The 9,707-nt window shown below is 38.5% G+C and overlaps 1 long non-coding RNA gene across 2 annotated transcripts in view; it reads right to left on the reverse strand.

The window, feature by feature from the left end:
• The window catches only part of LOC108764392 (uncharacterized), a 52,686-nt gene that overhangs the window by 12,906 nt on the left and 30,073 nt on the right, over positions 1-9,707 (reverse strand). Inside the window, exon 1 of one of the 2 annotated variants that reach the window (XR_001940275.1) lies at positions 9,525-9,691. The exons of the other annotated variant lie outside the window; for it this stretch is intronic. This is a non-coding gene — a long non-coding RNA (uncharacterized LOC108764392). Of the gene's footprint in view, positions 1-9,524; positions 9,692-9,707 lie in introns of those variants that run through there. 2 annotated transcript variants of the gene reach the window in all.

A 9,707-nucleotide genomic window follows, 5' to 3' on the forward strand; every position in this document is an offset into this window, starting at 1 on the left:
GAGACCGTGTGCTTTAGTGAGTCTCGTAAACTCACTTCAAAGTGAGGTTATGAACCTGTGTTGACATGTGATAACTTTCTACCAAAGTAAGCAAGTAGTGACGTCATTAATCTGAGTATAAAATACTCGGCTCACTTCAGACTCAGTTTCACTTGTGTTTAAATGGAAAGCAACTATTATTTCCGTCAAAGTCGTCGCGCGATTTTGTGTTTATCGGCTTTTTACTATGCTAAGTTGGAATAATTAACGTTCGCCCTATTGTTGACGACCTTCGTTCCGCCATAGGCTGATCTTCGCGGTTTTACAGGCTCGTGCTACTGACGCCGCCGCGGCCGCGCCGCTTACGTCGTACGACCACGTGTGACGTGTGTCACAACATGTACGCAACACGCACGTAATCCCGCGTCGTACGCAACGTCGCGACCAATGAGCGTACGCGTGCAATGGAACGTGTGCACGCGAATGCGCACGTGCAACGTCAATCGTAGGAAGAAAATGAAGAGGAAGAGGAGAGGCGAGAGAAGAGAGTCGAGTACACGCGGGTGTCAATATTTATTATAACGTCGCGAAGTTAGATCGCGAGAGCTGCACCAAAGAATGAAACCGCACACAGGATCGCTCATTTTCTTCGCGGTAAAATGAAAGAAAAATAAAAAATCTTACAAAAACGTTGGTTCTAAGAATGTCATAAGAAGATCGTTTTTATATGTCTACTCATTTCAATCGTATTTACGAGGACTTTCATCGTAATTGAAAGAAAATGTGCTAAAATAACTATTTATTCATAGAAAAAATCTGTTTTTCTCTTTCAAACACAATAATGTGATTCTTCAATTTTAGTTGTATTTATCTATTTATTTTCTAGTAGATAAACGGCTAAGTTAAGGGCTTTCAGAAGTTTAAAGATATGTGATTAAGGCAACTTAGAAGTGATACTCTCATATATTCGGGGACTCGAGAAAAGAAAGGAAAATGTATGGAGCAAACAAAAGGAAACAGATCTACCTTGCATGGATAAAACATATACAACGTAAAGTACGGAGAAAGATTGTGAATGAAAAGTTTAAAATTAAGAAAGTCGTCGTTTCCGTCATTTTGAATTCAATGATTAGCTAATTGCAAAACGGAGCGCAAAATTTATGCTGAATAACTTCGATAAAAAAAAAATGCAACGTCTGTTTTGTTATATTTACTGAAAACGCTTGTGACATTTAATCGTCTTTTATGATATTATTGATCGGCCGTAGTTATGTAAGACGAATGTAACGAAATAATCTCGATACTCCATTATCTTACTCCGGCATTATTTATACATACACTAAGTAATATGTATGTACATGTGCATAATTAATAACGCCGAGTTTTATTACACAATATACGCCAACAATCTTACTGACGCAAGAAGATCGTGGACGATTCAAGACCTCGAAAATGATCGAATCCATTCATGCGTCTGTTTGAAGCGAATAAAGCGAATCGGCAACGAAAAAAAGAGACTAATTAGCATCGCGAATTAATTGCGTGAGATATAATCGTACGTTGAAATCTTGAATACAGATCTAGCGAATCCTCCTGATTATTATTAATCTCACCACTCGTATACGGACACATTGATAATATTTTTGACAGTGTTAATCGAATGTAATCGATCGGAGACACGCATTCAGGATTTACACTCCGGAAGAAATAACACGCGTTCGTTACGTTTACAAGTTGCTGATAACAGTGAGCAGCGCGAACTGATAACGATTATCATATACGTGAACCTTTGTAAACCACGTGGCTCATTCTGTATAGACACAGCGAGATGAGATAGCGGAGAGGAGACAAAAAGAGAAGAGAGAAATCAAAAGAGAAGAAAGAGGAAAAGCTTTCGCTTGCAAAAAATTTTCGTATAAAGTTAACGTATATAATTTCGTAGAAACTACCAAAAAATGTGACTTTAGTTTTCATAGTTTTACAGTTGTTGACTTTACTTTTTCATAGTTTTACAGTTGAGGTAAAATAAGTAATTCTAGCCATTAAATCAAAGAAAATATCCCAGAACAAACTGAAACTCTGTAAAAGTTTTCTTAAATATTGACAGTTCCAAAAAGCTGCTTTTTAAAGGAAAAGAAAGAGCGATTGCGTAGCAACGAACAGCGTTGCTATCAATCTATTTACCAAGATGAATAAAATTCTCATACACGTTTTATTCGTCGATTCCCAGGCACGGACAATCTGTTAGCATTACAACGGGAATGCCGACAATAAATAATGATGAAATAGATATTTTAGATATTCCAAAGAAGTGCATCTCTAAGAATTAAGACTTTCCTGTTCCAAGTACGAACAATACGTGCCAAGATATGTCTGTGCACGAAACAGAGACATTCTAGAAAGTAACATATGATGACGCAATGAAATAAACACGCATTTGCGCTTTGAAAAATCACCTTAAAAAGAGCATCTTTTATCGTAACCTACACTGTTAAATTCATATAACGCCAAATTATACTCAATTTGAGTTATTTTTTATCATTTCTATAGGTCGTCACTGTTCCTATTTAATATATCGTTAATTTAATTGAAACAATGCAGTAAAATAATTTAACTTAAGAAAATGTAATTCAAATATAATTTATTATTTACTAAAATTGCATATGTTAATATGAACATTGTTTACTTTATAACTAACTATAGAAAAAAATTAATGTACATTGATACATACAGAAATTAAAAGTGTAACAAAATGTTATTTAAACCCTCAAGAGGGTTAGGTTCCCATTGTTCCTTTGATGTCTAACAATGTATATGTGAAGAAAATTGCTGACTTTTTGGTTGATTGTCGAAATCGCTAAATAGCTTTCCTTTTGTTACCATTTCAAAGCGCGACGTAATCTTATAAATTGATAAATATACAAAAGCTCTATAAAAAGAAAGAAATCAACTCTACGTTTCTCTTATGTATTATTACACATTACGAGATACTGATTGTTTCATCGATCGAAATGCACAACTGTCCAGAGAAACGGAGTAATTCGTCGAAACTGACGCGAAATAATTTTATACGGTTCGTATTTTTAACTTTTCATTATTTCAGCTTTCGGTAACGTAAATTGACGTTATTAAACTCAGAGGATTTATTGATTATCTCTCATGCGTCATTGCAGAATTTATACAGCAAATACGGAGATACGTCAATTTTTTCAGTAATGAAAATTAAATTTAATGAACAATTCCGCACAATTTTTCTTCAGCGAATTTTCGGTTATATTAAGAATTAGGATTCGATAAGGTTACGCCACTGGGCGTAAAAAGATTGCATCTCACGAGACAATATTCTGTACGCAATCAAATTCATATGGAATTATTCAGCGCTGCGAGATTATGCTATCGGTACCTGCAGTACACGCTTCTTACGCGATACCATGTGTTCCAATATTGGCACTCCAATATTCGCAATCGCGTCACAGTTCCAGATCGTAGATTGCGATCGGCTCGCTTGGATTACACAACGACCGGCTTACCGTTTAATAATCGCAGCAGATAACGCAAGTTCAGTCATAAAGACAAATCTGTATCGGTACACGTAACAATTAACGAACGTTTACACGCGCAAAACGATCATCGTCTTCACCGATCTTTGCTATGAAATTGTATATCTCTCCCCTTCTTTCTCACGAATTTAAATCAGCTGTACCAAATTCACGATACCTCCTTTCTTTATATATTCATAGTTAAAGCATGTCTCTCATGTGTCATGGCAAAATATATTTCCTAATAAATCTATTGCGGTGAACGATAACTGAACGTAAAATCTAAAGAAAAATAGAAAATCAAATGTATAGGATAAGGTGTATACATAAAAATATCATTCTATTGCTAGGAAAAATGGTTACTCAATTAATTTCCTTCCTTTTAAGCAACGGCTATCTTTAAATAAGGAAAGAATATTTTCTTGATAATATATTTAACAAAGAATATTTTCTTAATAATAATTTTAAGATACACTTAATACAAAATTTAGAAATCCTTATTATGTACTCAAAACCAGAATTTATTTTCTTTGAAGAATATTATAAAATTAATAGAAGAAACGACGTTATATAATAAGTAAATTGAATTTATTTTAATTTAATAATCTTGATTAAACATTAGGATTCAGAATATATTTGGAATAAATTTGATGCTTGCGACGAACTTATTATAAATTTACAGATACATTAACTTTTGAAATACTTACTTGAAATAAGTACTTCAAAAATTAATATATCCGCAAATCTATAATAAGATCGTCTCAAGCATCAAATTTATTCAAGTGCGTATTATACGTAAATTACTATTTGCGTTAGAGTATGTATTTTTCCGTGTGTACCATGTTCGAAATTGTATCACCTTATCTTGTTCTAGTACGAGTTAATTAATACATTTCTTTAAAGAATTTTTTCGAGCAAACCAATTTTAGTTAAAATAAAAGAAATTATACTAACAAGAGCTACGAGCCAAAACAAAACAAATTTTAATGTGATACAGTTGACATTAAATAACAAAAATAAAAACAAGATAAAAATATGCCCACATAAAACTAACGTTTCGACCCCCTTTGGGTCATTTTCAAAGTTATAAACTAACGTATATATAAAAACGGTTGACAAAAATAGGCTAACAAAGATAACTAATTATAAAAGTACAAAGACAATTTTAGTTAGACTGGCTTGCTTCTTTTAGAGACTGACTGGCTTGCTTCTTTTAGAGACTATCATTCATTCAAAACTTTAATCTCGCTGTTAGTTTTGTTGATTCTCCATGCAATCTATCTAGACTTGCATGTTTTCACGTAATGACTGACAACTGAAATTGAGTACGTACTTGAGCAATAAGTAGTCGACCGGTCCAAGTATTAAAACAGTGGATTCTCTCCATTTATGCTTGTTTCCATCAATGTAGATTAACTTTAATCTCGGTTCAACTTACTCTTCATCTTTTTCTAATTTTTAGAACTAGAAAAAGATGAAGAGTAGGTTGAACCGAGATTAAAGTTAATCTACATTGGTGAAAATAAGCATTAGTGACACAAATTGACACGGAAAGAACAATTTTGATGAAATATCTAAAAATTTAGCTAGATGTGGATTTGAAAATAACTTTATTGGACCATCAAAATATTTATGTAGAAAACTCAAGCATAATGAGCAATGCCGTAAACAATTTTGATACTCTAACAATCAGCGTCCTACATATTTGATGGTCCAACAAAATTTATTTTCAGATCTGTATCTAGCTAAATTTTTAGATACTTTAGCAAAATCGTGAATCGTATCGTTCTACCCTTACGGAAAGACACTGAAAATTTTGAAAAAAACACTGAAAATTAAGTGTTAACACTCAATTTTGAGTATTAACACCTGAAAATTAGGTGTTAACACTCAAAGTTGAGTGTTAACACTTAATTTTCAGTGTCTTTTCGAAATTTTCAGTGTCTCTTTCCGTAAGGGTATCTTTGTTACTCACTGACGCCAAGAAAGATAGAATGACTCTTGTATCGATTTATGATACCAAATAGAAAGCATCTATATTCCATAATCAACCTGATCAGACAGATCAATGAACCCGAACTATGAATATTCGGACATCTCGCCATTCGCCACTCGTTGGAGAAGAAGAAGAGGAAGAAAGCGCGGAAGAGATGAGCCGTAGATATGCCTGCGCGCGCGCGTGGCGTCATAATCTTATCGTTGATCGTGAGTGATTCAACTTTGAACTTTCCGTCGGCTATCGGACGAAAATACACCCGCGGATTTGGCTATCGAGGTGGCACGATTCGATTCGGGTACGCGAATAACACCATCGCGACACGGTATTTTCGCGAACCCCGAAGGACCGTTTTTCCAATTTCCGTTCGGTCGAGATCACCGTCGAGGAAATGGCCAACAAAGACGATTAATAATCGGTTTCATCAGCATTGCTCGATTTCTATAGCTACGATTATATCTCTGACGGAGATAAGTCGAGAGAGAGAAAGAGAGAGAGCGAAAAAGATGGAAGAATCATGCGGTTGAACTGAGATTATTTACACTTGAATCACACTGAACGAAGCCATATAACAGTGTGGTTTTAATATCTTGTAGTAACATAAAGTGTAACAAAGAAACCTTTTTAATACATCATGGGTCGTCGAGGGAATTACTATCGGGAATAGCATACATAATTGTACATAGCACAGGGATGTTCTCATCTCATTGTCGATTATTTCACGCGGAGGAGGGTAACGATCAACGAGATCTTGAACGGGGGACATGTGTATAACTTAAGATCGAGGTGTTTCGTGGTGACAACAAAGTTTTGAAAACTTACTTTCGTTCGGATAACGTCAAGGATCACCGAACAAATCGACGACAATTCCAGACCGGTAAATCCGCTCATAGCTGGCAACGTGACGGAAGATAATCACCATTTCGTTGTTCAATCGCGTTCGGCACACCGGGAGTGTACTTTTCATTCAATTGGCGATGACGATTTCGCCGCAGCGTGATCAATCGCACCGTGCAAAGGCGTTATTGCACTCATATTAACACATATCCACCTACACATAAGAACAAGCAAGCAAGCAAGCGTGTGAAAAAAAGAAGAGAGAAAGAGAGCGTAATCATCGACACTGAGGAGACCCGTCGCACGCTGTCCCAGGCCGCAAAGATGCACTGCAGAGAAGCAGCGTAATCTCGTTATGAAAGTGGAAAAAAAAAGAGAAAGAGATGGAGAAAGAGAAGACGAAGGAATGGAGAAAGAGAGAAAGAGAGAAAAAACCATTGCATGTTACGGCAAGCGTAATATCGCATATCATTGGAGAATGCGTCGAGCGTCATACAAAACGCATTTTCGACAACAAACGAATTTTCGACAATAAACTTGAAGCGCGATACCAAGAATCCCATCCTGACGAAACTCACAAGATAGGTTGCGTTCAACAGAAAAAGCAGCTTTGCATACTGAAAAAAATGCTAAATTTTAATAGATATTTGTCTCAATAGTTTTAAGTAAGTATTTACTAAATGTGAACTTATATTTATTTGATATAAAAATCATTAATTTAATTTAACTATCTTTTTTTTTATCGAATAAATTATACTTATTGTAAGTAAATGTTTACTTAGTATTAATTTAAAAAATATATGTATTAATCCTTATCGTACCATCTACAATTTGGTGCCTCATCCATACCATCAAGGGTCACTTCAAATCTCTTCGTTTTTTCTCACCTCTTCAAAATAATTTTAAAAATCTCTAAAAATTCACCAACATACTTTCAACTTTCTAGAATAAATATCAACTCTTTATTTTGGAAAATAATAAAATGTAGTATAATTTATAATTACCGAAAGACTCAAAGAAACTTGCATGAACAGGAATCGCTCGGTCACTAGTTACCCATATTAGTGCGGTAAGGGTTAAGATTCAGTAATTTTTTTTTCAATGCAACTCGTAAGATTTTTTAAATATAACTGATTTATGCATTTCGAGTTTAAATTCAGTGAGACGCGAGAGTAAGATCAATTATTGGGTACTAAATAATTCTACAATAGCGGACCTGCTTTTTTTACTGAACGCAGTTATAGACAAATAAGTAAAGAGGGAGGGAAGAAAATAAAAAAAGAGAGAGCACTGTTAACTAATAGCAAATTCAATTGGGTGTACAATATTAAAGCCGTTGTATACAAATTTGACGTAAGGATATGTGTTTAACGTAATCATAGAAACGGGTTAAATCACGAAATTCTTAATACAACTTTATCGCGCTGTTTGATAAAAATGTATTTTATAAGTCAAAACGCTTGCATTAAACTTTTACACTTGGATTAGATCAGGGTACAACGGCTTTAATAATATATCTAGTGCGCACTGACTGCGTCCAATCGAGCTCGCTGTGAGATCACAATGCGGCTATCGTTTCGTCGGAACAAAACCACGATCGGCACTTGCACGCGTACGCACTTCCGAGGAGCACAGCACTGAAAATTTCAGCGTAAAGATAGCGCAAAGAGATCGTGGAAGAGGGTGACTGTTACCATCCGAAAAATACAGCGGGTCCGTTCCGCCGAGAGACACCGGAGATACTTGTTTCACGCACGGCGAGAGCGGCGAGAACGGCGAGAACGAACGGCTGACGGTCGAGACTGGTCGAGACGAGGCTGGGATGTGCGGAGGAATCGCAGCGCCGGAGCATCCGTGAAACTCGCGCGGTCCCGACGCGTCTAGCAGCTCCATCTTGACTCGCTTGAGTCGGCGGCGGTCGCACGGCGCTTTCGGAGTCGGAGTCAAGTCCTTTTCTCTCTCACTCTCTCTTTCTCACTCTCTCGCGCGCGCGCGCACACATATACACACATATGCGCAAGTAGCAACACGCGTTCTCCGAGTCGTCTCCTCGCTCACTCACTCTCGTTCGTTGGCGTATCCGTCCGTTCTCACTCTCTCTCTCTCTCTCTCTCTCTTGCGAGAGCGTGCCGGAGAAACACGCGCGCGCGCTCTCGAGCTGCTCTCACTAACACAATAAACCCATTGTGAGGGAGAATTCCTGGCGGCGCATTCCGTATGTATGTAAGAGTACGAGGAGAGCAAAGCAAGAAGTGAGTAAATGAGGGAATGAGACAAATGTGTGTGTGTGTAGAGAGAAAGAGAGAGAAAGAGAGTCACCGATTCGACTAGCTCGTGTTCGCGGATGTCGTTACGGGACGAAGGAAGAAACAGAAAAGGTGGAAGAGAAAGACGTGATCTCGAAGGGGAAAGGGGCAGGAGTGAGAATGAGAATGTATGCGTGAGGATGTGGGTGTCTGAGTGAGGTGGGAGGTAAGTAGCAAACGAAGGGGGCGAGGGAAAAAGAAAAGGAGCCGATATATACCGTAGGGACGTTTGGTGGGGAAGGAATTAATGCATGCCAAAGGAGGGGCAGGGAGAAAGAGACGGGAGGACGGGAGGGGAACGAAAATGGAGGAAGAGGAACGAAAAGGGTGGGAGGGAGGGAGGAAAGAGAGTACGAGAGAGGCAGAGGCGAGTATATGGTCGTCGTATAAATAGACGAGAGAGGCGTCGTATAGTACACGGACTCCTAGGGCAGTTAGTGTGGATGCTCGTCGTAACTCGTAACGTGCGACCGACTACTCCACGCGCGCGTTCACTCGCTTTCAGTGTGGACGGACACACCACACCGGGAGTTACTGAACACGCGCACGCACGCACAAACCGAGGGCGCGAGAGAAGGCGGCGCATACATGCATACACACGTACTTGTATATCAGCGATACGATACCATTCGTGAGTTTACTCGTGCACTCACGTATAATGACCACACACACACACACACACACACGCGCGCGCACACATACGGCTTTACACTCACACGTTCCTCGGCGCTTGCTTGTAGTTATTAGACACTCTATCCCCGGTGCTTCGCCATCCGTGTTTTCACTCGTACACTCGCGATACGCGACGAATGAATGAAATGGAGACGTCGCCCGGAAGATGGTGAAGAGCGGGTTTTTTTTTTTTACCTACCTACCCTCGACGTAGCCTCCCGTCCGAGTCCCGAGTTCCGAGTTTCCAACGCGACGGCCTCGGGAGAGTGCCTCTCGAAGCGCATCCGCGTGCACCAGCAGCGCGCGTCACGTCACGTCACCAAGTACGGTCGCGGTAGTCTTTACCGACCGGGAGAGCAGAGCGGCCGAGACAACGGC

The sequence above is a fragment of the Trachymyrmex cornetzi genome, unplaced genomic scaffold (assembly GCF_001594075.2).
Source record: "Trachymyrmex cornetzi isolate Tcor2-1 unplaced genomic scaffold, Tcor1.1 scaffold416, whole genome shotgun sequence".
Lineage (NCBI taxonomy): Eukaryota > Metazoa > Arthropoda > Insecta > Hymenoptera > Formicidae > Trachymyrmex > Trachymyrmex cornetzi.